Below are 15,484 nucleotides of genomic sequence, written 5' to 3' on the forward strand. Positions count from 1 at the left end.
CTGCGTGACTTATTTCACTTGGCATAATCCCCTTGAGCTCCATCCATGCTGTCCCAAAGGGCAAGATTTCCTTCTTTTATGTGGCTGAATAATACTCCATCGTATATGTGTTAAGTTGGGTTCCTGACCCTATTCCAGGAGTGTCCGAGAACTCAACTCAGTGCTGGTACTGTCTGCCTACAGATAGTATCAACTTCATAGGGTAAGGGTTCAGTCCTAAAAAGACTGTCCTCAGCCCTTACTCTGTGTCGGATGCCAGCAGCAAGCCCAGGCTGTTCCCTGTGCTTCTGACGATGGGGCCCGAAGGTTGGAGATTCCTATACCCCCGTCCTTGGACTTCAGACGCCCTTCGCAAGTCCAGGTTGTCAGCTGTACTTCTGACCAACTGGCTAAAAATCAGATTCCCGTGACCCCCTCCTTGAGTTCAGTGAATTTTGAAATATGAAACATTTTACATAGGACATCACTGTTTTATTATAAAAGGATAATAACTCAGGAACAGCCAGGTGGAGGAGATGCATGGGGCATGGTATGGGAAAAGTCATGGAGCCTCCCTGCTCTCTCCAGGTCACCATTCTTTCCAAATCTTCATGTGTTCGCCAATCTGGTAGCTCTCTGAACCCGTCTTTTTTGGTTTTTATGGAGGCTTTATCACACAGTCAGGATTGATTAAACCCTCATGGACCATTAGTGATTGATTGAACCTCCAGCCCCTCTCCCCTCCCTAGAGGTTGGGGTGGGGGTACTAAAAGTTAAAAACCTTCTAATTACAGGTTGACTCCCTAACCAGCCCCCATCTTTAGGTTACCTAGGGGCTTTCCCAAAGTCACCGCATTAACATAACAAAGACACCTTTATTGCTTTTATCACAGGAAATTCCACAGGTTTTAGAAGCTCTGTGCCAAGAACTGGGTTGAAGACCAAATATATATTTCTTACTATCAATCACAATATAACATATATACTATAATTCCTTATCCATTCATATAGCCATGGATACTTAGATTGTTTCTATATTTTTGCTATTCTAAATAATGCTGCAGTGAACATGGGGGCACAAATCTTTTTGCAAAAATGTTTAAATATTTGGCATAAATACGCAGAAGTGAAAATTCTGGATCGTATGGTAGTTCTATTTTAAATTTTTGAGGAACATTTATACTGTTTTCCATAGTGGTTGCGTCAATTTATAATTCCACCAACAGAGCCAAGGTTTCCCATTTTTCCACATCCCCTCCAGCTCTTGTTACTTGTCTTTTTTTTTTTTTTTAAGATTTTGTTTATTTATTTGACAGGGAGAGAGATCACAAGTAGGCAGAGAGGCAGACAAAGAAAGGGGGGGAAGCAGGCTCCCTGCTGAGCAGAGAGCCTGATGCGGGACTCCATCCCAGGAAGGGATCATGACCTGAGACGAAGGCAGCGGCTTAACCAACTGAGCCACCCAGGTGCCCACTTCTTGTCTTTTTGATACAAGCTATTCTAATAGGTAGGAGGTGATATCTCATTGTGGCTTTGATTTGTATTTCCTTTTTTTTTTTTTTTTTAAAGATTTTTATTTATTTGGGAGAGAGACAGAGACAGAGACAGGGAGAATGAATATGAGATGTTGGAGGGCTAGAGGGAGAAGCAGACTCCCCATTGAGCAGGCAGCCTGATGTGGGATTTGATCCTTGGACTCCGGAATCATGACCTGAGCTGAAGGCAGACACTTAGCCAACTGAGCCACTCAGGTGCCCAGATTTGCATTTCCTTGATGAGTGATACTGAGCATCTTTTCATGTGGCTATTGGCTATCTGTATGTCTTCTTTGGAAAAATGTCTAGTCAGATCTGCCCATTTTAAAAATTGGATTTCTTTTTTCTGTTGAATTGTATGAGTTCTTTATATATTTTATATTAACTCTGCATCGGGTGTATGATTTGCAAATACTTTTTCCATTTAGTAGGTTGCCTTTTCATTTTGTTGATGGTTTCCTTTGTTGTGCAGAAAGAAGAATTTTAGTTTGATGTAGTCCCATTTGCTATTTTTGCTTTTGTTGCCAGATTAAAAAACTAATTGCCAAGGCTGATGTCCAAGAACTTACCATCTATGCTTTCTTCTGGGAGTTTTATGGTTTCAGGTCTAACATTAAAGTCTTTAATTACTTTGAGTTAATTTTTGTGGATGATGTAAGATAGTGACCCAGTTTCATTCTTTTGCATATGGCTATCCAGTTTTTCTAATACCATTTATTGAAGAGACTGTCCTCGCCACATTTTATATTCTTGGCTTCTTTGTCATTAATTAAATGACTGTATGTGCATGGGTTTATTTCTGGACTCTGTATTCTGTTCCATTGATCTCTGTCTGTTTTATGTCTAAGTCTTACTGTTTTGATTAGTGTAGTTTTGTAATATAGTTTGAAATAAGACAGTGTGATATCTCCAGCTTTGTTCTTCTTCCTCAAGATTGCGTTGCTACTCAGGAATTTTTGTGGTTCTGTTCAAATTTTAGAATTTTAGAGTTTTTTTTTTTTTTTTTTTTTTCTGTGTAAACTGCATTGGAATTTTGTTAAAAGATTTTATTTATGGGATGCCTGGGTGGCTCAATTGGTTTAAGTGGCTGCCTTTGGCTCAGGTCATGATCCCGGCAACCTGAGATTGAGTCCCACATTGGGCTCCTTGCTCTGCAGGGAGCCTGCTTCTCTATCTGCGTCTACCTGCCACTCTGCCTACCTGTGCCCTCCCTGTCTCTCTGACAAATAAGTAAATAAAATCTTAAAAAAAAAAAGATTTTATTTATTTTACAGAGAATGAAAGACCAAGCATGAGTGGGGGGTGTGGGGGGAAGAGGCAGAGGGAGAGGGAGAAGCAGATTTCCTTGCTAAGCAGGGAGCCCAGCATGGGACTTGGTCCCAGGACCCTGGGATCATGACTTGAGCTGAAGGCAGATGCTTAACCAACTAAGCCACCCAGGAGTCCCAGTGCATTTAAATTTTGATGGGAATTACATTCAATCTGTAGGTTGTTTTGGATAGTAGAGACATTCTAGTGATATTCTAATCCATGAGCATAGAAAATCTTATTATTTATTTTCCAATTTATTATTTATTTATTTTAAAGATTTTATTCATTTATTTGACAGAGATCACAAGTAGACAGAGGTAGGCAGAGAGAGATGGGGAAGCTGGCTTCCTGCTGAGCAGAGAGCCTGATGCGGGGCTCAAACCCAGGACCCTGGGATCATGACCTGAGCCGAAAGCAGAGGCTTTAACCCACTGAGACACCCAGGTGCCCCTTTTCAATTTATTTTTATCAGAGGCTTACAGTTTTCAGTGTACAGAATATTCATCTCTTTGGTTAAATTTATTCTTAGGTATTTTATTCTTTTTGATGTAATTATAAATGGAATTATTTTCTTAATTTCTCTTTTAGAATGTTCATATCCGTGTATAGAAATGCAGCAGATTTTTGTGTATTGAGTTTGTATCCTGCAACTTGGCTGAATTTCTTTATTAGTCCTAACAGTATTTTGGTGGGGTTTTTAGGATTTTTCTGGATGTAATGTCATGTCATATGCAAATAGTAGTAGTTTCATTTCTTCCTTTCCTGTGTGGTGGCATTTTATTTCTTTTTCTTGCCTAATCACTCTGGCTAGGATTTCTAGTACTATGTTGAATAAAGTAGAGAGAGTGAGCATCCTTGTTCCTAATCTTAAAGATAAAGCTTTGGATTTTCACTGTTGAGTATGATTTAAGCTGTGAGCTTATCATATATGGCCTTATATTGAGGTATGTTCCCTCTATATCTACTTTGATGAGAGGTTTTATCATATAGGAATATTGAATTTTATTAACACTGCTTTTTCTGCATCTGTTGAACTGATCATATGATTGCTATGATTTCATTTTGTTAGGGTAGTGTGTCACATTGATTGATTCATGGATCTTGAACCATCCTTGCATAGCTGGAGTAAATCTGACTTGATCATTATGTGTGATTCTTTTAATGTGATGTTTTCTTCAGTTTGCTAATATTGTGTTGAGGATCTATGCATCTATGTCTGTCATGGATATTGGCCTGTAATTTTCTTTCTTTTTAAAATTGAGGTGTAATTGACATGCAACATAGTATTAGTTTCGAGTGTACAATATAATGATTTCATATTTGTATATATTGTGAAATGATCACCACAATAAGTCTTGTTAACATCTGTTACCCAACTGACCTATAATTTTCTTTTCTGTGATATTCTTGTCTAGTTTCAGTATCAAGGTAATGCTGCATTTTAAAATGAATTTGGAAGTGTTCTCTCCTTTTCTGTTTTTTGAATGAGTTTGAAAAGGATTGCTATTCTTTAAATGTTTGGTAGACTTCACCACTGAGGCTCTTTGGTTGACTTTTGTTTGTTGGGAGATTTTGATTACTAATTCAATCTCCTTATTAGTAACTGGACTGTTCAGATTTTTTATTTCTTCCTGATTTAGTCTTACTAGGTTGTATGTTTCTAGGTGTTTATTCTTTTCTTTCAGGTTGTCCAGTTTGTTGGTGTATAATTATTCATTGTATTCTTAAGATCCTTTGTATTTCTGTGGTATCATTTGGAATATGTCTTCTCTTTCATTTCTGATTTTATTTATTTGAATCCTCTCTTCTTGGTGAGTCTAGCTAAACGTTGGTCAATTTTGTCTGTCTTTCTAAAGAACCACCCATTAGTTTCATTGATATTTTCTATTGTCTTATTAGTCTCTATTTCATTTATTTCTGCTGTCATCTTTGTTATTTCCTTTCTTCTATTAATTTTGGGCTTTGTTCTTTTTCTAATTCCTTGAGGTATAATGTTAGGTTGTTTATTTGAGATTTTTCTTGTTTCTTGAGGTGTAGACATTTATGTACTTCCTTCTTGGAACTTTTGCTGCATCCCATTAGTTTTGGTGTATTATATTTCTGTTTTCTTTTGTCTCAAGGTTTTTTATTATTATTATTAATCTTTTTTTCTTTCACACATTGGTTGTTCCATAGCATGTTCTTTAATCTCCACATCTCTGAATTTTTCAGTTTTCTTCTGGTAATTGAATTTAGTTTCATACTACTGTGCTCAGAAAAGATTCTTGATATGATTTCAATCATCTTAAATTTATTGATAATTGTGTTGTAGTATAACATAATGGTCTATACTGGAGAATGTTCCATATGAACTTGAGAGGAATGTGTATTCTGCTTTTGGATAGAATATTCTGTATATATCTGTTAAGTTCACCAGGCCTAACATGTCATTTAAGGCTGATACTTCCTTCCTGATAATCTGTCTGAGATGATCTATCCATTGATGAAAGTGAGATATTAAAGCCCATACATTATTGTATTGCTGTCTATTTCTTTCTTTAGGTCTGTTAATATTTGCTTTATGTATTTAGGTGCTCCTATGTTAGGTACATAAATATTTACAAATGTTATATTCTCTTTTTGGGTTGACTCCTTTAACACCAAATAATGCTCTTTGTCTTTTATCACAGTCTTTGTTTTAAAGTCTTTTTTGTCTGCTATAGCTAGCTTAGCTTTCTTTTGGTTTCCATTTATATGCAATATCTTTTTCCAGAACTTCACTGTCTGTATTTGTGTCTTTACATCTTAAGTGAATCTCTTGTAGGCAGTATATAGATGGGTATCGAGTGTTTGTTTGTTTGTTTTTTTTAATCCATTCAGCTACTCTCTGCATTTTTATTGGAGAATTTAGTCCATTACATTTAAGGGAAGTGCTCTATTAGCAATAATTGTGCCTCAGATAAACCTCATTGGCTACGATATTGCCACTGCGCAAAGTTTAAGGGAAGCACTCTAAAAGGATGTTATTTCAGGCAATTATGTACTTTTTTAAAAAAGTTATGCTATTTATAAAATGCCAACGAGGAGAATGCTATGACCTACATTTTAAAATATTGATATCAGAAGCAAGAAAATGACATTCCCCTCTGGTTCCTGCTAGCTTTCTGATTAGGAAAAGACGAAAGCAAATTAGGGGCTTTAGCAGAAGAGCTAGTTTTCAACTAGGAGATCTGGAAGAAAACCCCACAGTTATTCCTTGCTTAGCTTGTAATAAATACATTTTACTCCATATAACTCATTCTTTTTACCCATGTCTATTGAACAGTCGATAAGGAATTTTGTTGAGTGCTCACTATGTGCCATGTACTGTTCTACATGCTTGGGATGCTGCAGTGAACAAAATGCCAGCATTTCTGCTGTATAATCTAGTGGGGAGAGACACAAAATGTACAACTCAGTGCAGTATATACTAGGTTGATGGGGATTGGTGGAATGGAGAAGAACATAGCAAGAAGGGAGATAGGGCATGCTAAGAATGGGGTTTATGATCTGAAAAAGTGGCCATAGAAGGCATTGCAGGGAAGTTGGCATCAGTGCAAAGATTTGAAGGAGGACAATCCAAGTACAGGGGTATCCTGGGCAAGAGTGTTGTGGGCAGGGGCCAGTGTGGCTGGAGTAGGTAAGCTGGGAAGGAGAAAGGGAGGCCTGGGGGGGGGGGGCGGTAAAAGGAGTGGATGGCAAGTTCTACAGGGACTTGCAGCCTTCTGGAAAGACTTCAGCTTTTATTCAGAGTGAGATGGGAAGTCACCAGAAGACTTTGAGCAAGAAGTGACATATTGGGACTCATTTTTTAGAGGGATCTTTCTGGTTGCCTATTTGAGAAGAGAGTGGATGAGTGGAAGCAGGGAGTCCAATTGAGAAGTTTTTGCAATCATCCTCATGAGAGCTGATGTTTCGTTTGTATGTTAACATTATGTGTGTTTTCCTGTGTAGTTTTATCTCCCTTTCTCTTTCTTTCATTCTTTTTTTTACTCTTGTTCATTTAAAACAGAAAATGCAACTCCAAATAAAGAGAAAACTCACTTGCATTTGTGTATAGGTGGTTTATTTTCACTTTTCCAATATTCTTAGGATTATATGAAATATAAAACACATTTACTCATTGAACAAAATTATGTTTAAAAAAATTAATGAGTAAATACTTCCATAAAAGTCATGTATCAAGCATTTAGTGGGTGGATTTTCTATAGACCTTGAGAACACTGAGGCAACTGCAGTCTTCAAAGCTTATTCACTAACCACTGGTGCTTAATGGATTTGAAAGACCTTGGCCATTATTCGCTTCCTCCCAGTACTTCCTAGGACTCTAAGACTCTGGCAGGAATCTCCCTTTGGTCAGGAAAATTTAAGCTTTCTCTGATACTGGGTGGAAGGGACAGCCACCTCATTCTGTGACAGTCATAGTCTTTATTTTCCTTTCTCTGTGGCTTTTTTTCTTTCCTAGGGAGGCATTTTCCTTTTCTACTATAATACTTGGGACTCACCAGAAACACATCTGTTGTTTATCTGAAAATAAAATTTATCTGGGCATCATCCATTTTTATTTGCTAAGTCTGGCAAATAAGGAGTAAGGAGTATAGGTGGGCTAGGAATGTCCAGGGGCCTCTGAATCTCAGTCATCAGACATATCTCTGTAGTTGAGTCCTGTTGGGAAGTTTTGTTACTTCTAATTTTTTTTTTAAAGGTTTTTTTTTTTTTTTTAAGACTTTATTTGTTTGTTTGACAGAGAGCTCACAAGTAGGCAGAAAAGCAGACAGAGAGGAAAGTAGGCTCCCTGCTGTGGAGTGAGCCTGATGTGGGGGGTTTGATCCCAGGACCCTGAGATCATGACCTGAGCTGAAGGCAGATGCTTAACCCACTGAGCCACCCAGGCGCCCCTTGTTACTTCTGTTTTGTGAACCACGTTTGGCAATGCTTTATAATCATGTTTCCCATTATAGGTTTTCCAAAGCCTCTTTGTGATTCAGGTGTAGAAGATGATGCCAACAGGAAGCATATGGAAAGGGGTCAGTGAGTAGAGATAGGAGAAAATATTCTGAAGAAAAAAAAAAGAAGTTCTTGCCAGAACTTGTAAGTGGGAAGCCAGGGAGAGAGGAAGGGAAGGAAACAAGCCTCTACTGAGCACCTGCTGTGTGCCAGGCACTTTAAGGCACAGACACAATGTGTGCATTTACTCTGCACAATTCTCTTCTTTTACACTTAGGATCTAAGACTCAGAAGGAAAAGTAACTTGTTTTCAGTCCCTGAGCCCAATTTGGATGCTGGAGCTGGGCTTCAACCCAGGATTTTCTGGCTCTGAGTTTCCTGTTCTTTCTTCAAAATTGTGTCTAAGTGACTGTGAGGCAAAGAAACTGGCTGAGGTCAAAGTAGCTAATGTTCTGGCACAGAATGTAAAGGTAAAGCATGAATCCAGGTTCCCAGTGCAGTGGACCAGACATTTGTGTGAGCGAGCCCAGCGCGTGGCTAGGCCTGCCCACCTGGAGGTGCCGTACACAGGGATGAGATCACCTCAAGAGGGTCTTTAGAAACTTGTTCATTGTAGAGGTGATGAGGCGGAGGTGGGAAGAGGGTGACACCAGGAACACGGGAAGGAACACATTTCACATCTAGAAACAGAAGATGAGTCTTCTGACAGTCACTCCTCCTTGTTCTGTTGCTAAGAGCTAAAGGTGAGATACAGAGGGAGGGGATGGATGGCAAGGGAAGGCTCTCCCAGCCATGGGACAGAGATCATGTAGAGCGAATGTTCTTCTTACTTCATGCTGGAGTCATAAATTCTTATCTACATCATCTGCCTGTCTTTGGACTCCCACAACATCGTTGGATTGATAAGGTGCTGTTTGACATATGTGTGGCCTTGGGAGAGGTAATTAGTAATGCGTAAGTACTGCACGTTCTTGAGGACTTATTTGCAGTCAATCATTTTATTTCAGGTAATTTAGATAACTTGTCATCTGTGTAAAAGATATTTTAACCCGGGGTGCCTGGGTGGCTCAATGGGTTAAAGCCTCTGCCTTCGGCTCAGGTCATGATCTCAGGGTCCTGGGATCGAGTCCCGCATCGGGCTCTCTGCTCAGCGGGGAGCCTGCTTCCTCCTCTCTCTCTGCCTGCCTCTCTGCCTACTTGTGATCTCTGCCTGTCAAATAAATAAATAAAATATTTTTAAAAAAAAGATATTTTAACCCTCAGAATTCAGAGTATTAGCTTTATTGTCCATGAGATGTGTGTACCTCTCAAAAACTTCCTCTATTCTTGAAAAAACGGGCACCTGCATGTACAACATTTATCTAGCATTGTTGAGCATGAAGGTATTCTACTGGAATTAACCTTCCAGACACCTGGAGCTGACCTCTTTGAACGAGAGCTCTGTTTATCTTAAAATATTCTTGATGGAAAACCACACTATGATATATTAGGGACTTATTTAAAAAATTTTTAAATGGAGAATACCATGTTTATTGAGACATTTTCATAATGATTTGGTTTCGTGTTTTATTCTTAAGATCATCACTATTTTGTAATAAACTCTCATTTTTCTGCCTTGTCTCCCATTGTCAGCAGCTCTCTGTTGCTGCCTCGGGTATAACCACTGCACCCCACACCATCTCGGCCCCTGACCTCCTAGGGTCTTGGGGAGGCTTATTTCTGGTAAATAACTTCTGCAACTTGCTATGTCACTTCTGCCCTGGTCTGTTTTCTCGGCTGTTGCTGAAGCATCTGGACTACATGACCTTGAGGGTTTTCTCCTGGCTAAATATGAGAAGCAAGTGGACCCCAGAGTACATGCATCAGCCCCTTCTCCCTGAGTTCAGGCCCTGGAGTCAGCTGATTTCCAGAGCAGATACCATTCTCGTTCTCTGTTGTATTGTAAAGCAAATTCTAGTAAAACATTCGATTTCTGAATGAATACCTGATAATTAGAAGTTTGGCTTTTCGTTAAGAATTCCAGCTTCTTACTGATGTGCCACTAACATACCATGCCAGCAGTGGCATGGCAACGACAAACTCCCGTAATTGTTTAAAATATTTCAAAATTACACTCAGCCTTCTTATATCTAAATACTTCTGAATTCCAAAGGTTTACACACAAAAACTTTTATTTAAAAACATTATTTTTAAAGATGTTACCTTATTTGTCAGAGAGAGAGCACACACGTGTGTATGCACAAGTATGAGCAAGGGAGAGGCAAGCTGTCTTTGAGCAGGGAGCCCGGTGCAGGACTCGATCCCAGGACCCTGGGATCATGACCTGGGCCGAAGACAGATGCTTAACTGACTGAGCCACCCTGGCATCCCACACACAAGAACTTTTAAAAGCTCCTCTTTCTTGCGGCCCACATCTGACCTCTCTAAAGTTCCTACCGTAGCTCTCATGAGCACGTCCCCGTATTGTGTCTGCTTTTCCCTGATTTAGCAGTGATTTGAGGGCAGGTTTTGGAGGGCCCATGTCTTTCTTAAAGAAACCATGCACTGTGGTTGGAACTGTCTTCCTTCCAACCTGATAAATTTCCCTGTGGCCAGCAGATAGTTGGGAAATCCTTTTGTGCTAGTGTTCAGCTCTGCACAGGCATTATTATTTTTCGACTCTTTTTTTTTTTTTTAAGATTTTATTTATTTATTTGACAGAGATCACAAGTAGGCAGAGAGGCAGGCATAGAGAGGAGGGAAGCAGGCTCCCCGCTGAGCAGAGAGCCCAATGTGGGACTCCATCCCAGGACTGTGAGACCATGAACAGAGCCAAAGGCAGAGGCTTAATCCACTGAGCCACCCAGGCGGCCCAGGCATTATTATTTTTAATGGAGTTTGTGCCTAACAATTTAAGGACTTCTGGTCACATGTACTTGAAGACCAAATTCTCCTGAATTTGGTCCTTTCATTTTTTTTCTCTTTTTAATTTGTTTCTCCTTCAGGGTCAGCCTTAAAGTAGTCAAAACAAACGAGAGGAGGGCACCCCAAAGTCTGGGCGTGGGAGCAGCCAGCAGCGCCTCCTCAGACTTTTCTCTCGGTGTTGGGGGTAGGGGGACTCTAGCCTCATTGTGGAGTGGTAAACTTCAGGCTCATTTGTAAAACGAAAAAAAATTGTGGCGATGTGGAATAGTATAATGAACAGTAATATACCACCTCCTCCCACTCCTGGCTTAAAAAAGATCTTTTTCTTTAAACCAAGACCTAGGAGCCATCTGTTTCTCCTTCATTGCCCTGGATTTCATTAATAAAATGGGATTAGTGTTCCCAAGGTATTTGTGTGAGAATTAAATGAGAGAATATAAACCAGGCAGGATGCGTGGCAAGTTCGCGCTGCATGTAGTTATCAGTAGGAACACTTTCAGAACTATTGCTGTTAACGCTAGCCCCAAACAGAGCTTGGTTATAAAAGCCAGGAAAGGTCAGAGCTGTTGGAGGGAAACGTGTGACTTAGCCTTTGATAATAGAGCAGGGAGATGCCGCGTTTCAGCGGAGAAATCAAGTGACGTCCTTACAGACTGACGTGTAGCTTTTCTGATGTTCGCATTTTGGAGGAGGCAGGCAGCCTCGGAGTCGCCGTTGGGAACGGACTGCGGGAGGACTGGCTACCTTCACGGAAGGTGGGAGAGGCTCTGCTTCCTGTCTGTAGCCACAGCCTGGCTTCTTCCGAGATGAGTGTGGACCCCGACACTTGGCTGTGCCACCAAGTCTGGAAAGCAGGAGGCTGTTCTCTGTATGTTTTGTCATGGGAAACGCTTGTTCAATTCTTGAATAAAGTTCTACAGAGCTCTTGAACAACATCAGGAAGACATTAGTGGGCCTTGTCTTGGTCATCATAGTCTTTGTGAGAAAAGCAGCTATGAAGCTTTCAAAGCCTCCCAAATCCACTCTTTTAAAAAGATGTCTTTTCTGGGGTGCTTGGGTGGCTCTGTTGGTTAGGTGTCTGCCTTGGTCTCAGGTCACGATCCCAGGGTCCTATGATCGAGCCCTGCATCGGGCTCCCTGCTCAGAGGGGAGCCTGCTTCTCCCTCTGCCTCTACCCCTCCCCCTGCTTGTGCTCTCTCAAATAGATAAATCTTAAGAAAAAAAAGATGTCTTTTCTGAGACCGCCCCCTCCCCCCCCGCCAGGCTACACCCCTCTCTATGCTGTCTGAAAGTCAATGAATTTACTGTTATTTTTTCCAAATTATTCTGTCCCCTGGTTTTAGTCTTAGTTCTTCAGACTGGGGGCTCCTGGAAGCTTGTTTCACCTTCCGTTATTTTTATCCACAGTGTAAATCAAGGCCAACTAATAACCCCTCATGTGGGAGACAAGGGCGTTCTGGGGATTCTTTCCAATAGTTAGTTCTGGAACTGGTTTTTATTTTTTCACAGAACCCATCATGTCCTATCAGCTTTACTTTGACAGGCTACCTCAGATCTTTTTGGAACTAGGTAGGATTTACGTCCTAAGGAGAGACGCTCAAGTACTATTTTCTTCTAAGATTGATCAACATATTTCATCAAATCCAAGATGTCATCCATTGTAAGATGCACCACTATTTGACATATCACTAAGAAAGAACACTGCCAATTAAACCATGTCACCCACCAGTTTTAAAACATCCTGATTTCAGATGTTAAGATGTGAAAAAAAAAATACATGTTTTAAGACTGATGAGCTGTGGTATTCAAAACTGGATTGCCTGGAACAAGTCAAGAGTTCAAGTTCGGATGAGCAGATGTTTATCCCACCTGGGCTCTTCACACAGGGTCTGACACATAGCCTGGAGCCATCACTGAAATTGTCCTCTTCTCTCTCAACCTGCTTCTTGGCCTTACTCCCTTTGAGGCACTGGTTGCTGAGGCTTAAGTCTAGTTGTCTCAGCCAGAAATCTTAGTACCAGACATGGCTCCTTCCTCAGCTTCTCGCCCACACCTAGTCTCCAGCTAGTTGACTCTACCTCTTCAGGATCTTTCTTACCTGTTCCCGTGGTCCTGGCCTCACAACCACTTCCCTGGTGCTGGCCCCCACTGTCTCTTCTGTGGATGTTCATGGAACTTACTAGCGGATGTCCTCGGCCCTGTATCCACTGTCAGCCCTCCCAGTGGGTTCTCCGCAGGCAGTGGGTTGGAGCGTCTCCCTGCCTGCCTTCTGTGCCCTCTGTGCTCCCCGGTGTCTTAGGATGACGTCCATACCCCCCTTTCGTTGACAAAGCCCAGCTTTTGCTGTTCACTGTGCTTTCCCACCATTGCCCCCTCCCATTCTCCAGGCCAGTCCCCTGAACTTACTTCAGTTCCTGGGATTGAGCTCCAGGCTCTTCCTCACCGTCAGGCCTTGTCTGAAAGCTCCTTCACTGCTGCCCACACAGATGCACAGAAGGACACAGAATCACTGCCTCTGCTTCTGTCCCGGTCCTCAGATCAGCCACGCTGCCTTCAGGAGCCATGTCACCCAAGATTCTCCTACTGGGACACTAACCAGTGTGGCTCTGGGGGGTAACCTAGGTTGTACCTGCCTGCTTCCATGTCCGCCTTCCTCCCCGCACGCTGTCTGCAGCTTAGTGGGCACTGTCCGGCTGACAGAGTCATTGCTTCATCTTCCTCTTACTTCTGAGGGGCCTCAGCTGCTGATTTTAATTCGTTTGCCTGGACTTGGGATTTAAGCCCAGATCCACAAAACCCCTGATTTCTCCAGTCTGCAGCCGAAACACAGAGCTTGGAGAGAAGACGGTCCCAAGGGCTCCTGCGGGAATTCACCTCAGTGTGGCCGGTTGTCCTGAGGACCTGTCGCGTCTCATCCGCTGGTGGCAGTGGACAGATTAGTCTGTCTGAGAGCTGGACGCCTCTCATTGCTCGGTTGTTGTTTCCCCTCTCTGCCTGGGGGGTGTGTGAACGAGAGGAGGTGTCCTCCAGGCTTTACTGGGAACGGAGGTGGCGCTGTCGCGGTGTGGGGGGCACCTGGTCAGGCTGGTGAATGTGTGGTTAGCCCTGTGCCTTGATTTTTATTGTTTTCAGGCAACTTAACAGTCCTGAAGTCACAGCCAAGCGAGAGAGAGTGTGCAAGGCCTCTCATTAGGTTACAGTATTGGCCCCAGGGTGCAGTAGTTCAGGTTTCTAGAGATTTCCTCACTCTTGTCCCTGGGTTCGGTATCTCCGGTATGTGGGAAATTTCTTCGTTGAAATGGAGACTGCGTTGATGGTGAAAAGCCAGCCTAGGGGTGGCTGCTCGTTTCTGACAAGTAGGTATTTAGTACTTTCTGTGAGCAAGGCCCCATGGAGGTCTTGGAGGGAGACGGAAGACAGAAAGCCTCAGGGATGGACACGCCTCATTTGCATTCTGCATTCTCATCCTGTCCCTCCTTAACCGTGTGCCCTTGGGTCATTGGCTCATGAGCCCTCTGTGTTTCTTGTCTCCCTGTCAAGGAAGGTGACAGTAATTTCGTGAGCCTGTTAGGGTGTCTCTAGATGCAAAGCGCCTCACATAAGGAATCCTCTTGAGGAGGTGGGAGAAGCCACCCTTGACCCAGGTGAATTGTGGAAGGTTAATCCAGTGGCTCCATGGAGCACCGCTTGCCCCGCCCCCCGCTGCCCCCCAGTAGCCTCCATGCATTGCATGTCTCAGCAGCCTACTTCTCCTCTTGGTCCCCAAATGGCTCTGCATTGCAGACAGCAAGGTCCAGAGGCAGAAAAGTGGTCTCTTCCACATACCTCATTTTAAGAGAGGAAAAAATGTTGTGGGAGCCCTCAGCAGGTGTTCCTCAGGTCAACTGCCCAGAATTTCCACGGTGGCCTGTTCCTACTCCAGTCCCCACCAAGAGCAGTAGAATGACCAGAATTGACCAAGACACCCACCTGTGGGGCTGGCTCTCCCCCTGCCATCCTCTGGCACCAGGCTATTAAGCCTAAAAATTTGAGGTGGGAAGCTAGTGGTGAACCACACTCAGGGTTCCAGAACCTTCCAGGTCCCGAAGGCCCTGTGCAGCACCTGGAGGACAGCTCAGACGCGAGGTGCTGGCTGCCCCACTTTCCTTCTCAGGGAGCATGCAGACTTGAAAGGGGATGGTGTGTCCCCTCCAGGGGGTTACCAGGCAAAGGGAAGCAGCATCAGCATCTGCGTTTCAGGATTTTAGGGGGCGATGCCTAAAACTAGACTCGCTCCCCGGCCTTGGTGGGCATTTTGCTGCATCTGTAGTCTGGAGGACATTGCCTATGGAAAGAGAAACTGCCTTGGCTGCTTAGTGAGCTCTCTGGAGAGCAAGGCTGTGCTCCTGAGCTGTGTGTGTGGAAATACCTGTATTGCTAGAGCTCGAGTCATCAGTATGCATCTAGGTTTCTGGGGGTTAGTAATTATTGCTTAATCCTCTCCCAAGCGTAGGTCAGCCACCATCTTTTGCCTTCTCTGGAATGTTCCAGTCTCTGTTCCTGGAGATGTTGAAACCGGCTCTGGCCATCCTGCCATTTCCCCAGAGCACGTCTGCGCCCTGTGCCCCTTGCAGAGCAGTGTAGCAGAGAGAGCACTGGTCCAGGAGTCCGAAGCTGTGTGTCCCTTTGATGGAGTCCCACTGGTTTTATTTTTGCTTTTACTTCCCTGGCCTCAGGAGATGTATTTAGAAAAATGTTGCCACAGCCGACGTCAGGACGCTACTTACCGCCTGTGCTCTCTTCTGGGATTT

General features: G+C 42.9%; 1 protein-coding gene and 1 pseudogene across 1 annotated transcript in view; one reads left to right on the plus strand and one right to left on the minus strand.

Annotated features, from left to right (window-relative positions):
* Positions 1-15,484, plus strand: part of GSDME (gasdermin E) — a 74,031-nt gene that overhangs the window by 16,654 nt on the left and 41,893 nt on the right. The window lies entirely within an intron of this gene.
* Positions 5,721-5,803, minus strand: LOC123952354 (annotated as a pseudogene).

Source organism: Meles meles, chromosome 10 (assembly GCF_922984935.1).
Source record: "Meles meles chromosome 10, mMelMel3.1 paternal haplotype, whole genome shotgun sequence".
NCBI lineage: Eukaryota > Metazoa > Chordata > Mammalia > Carnivora > Mustelidae > Meles > Meles meles.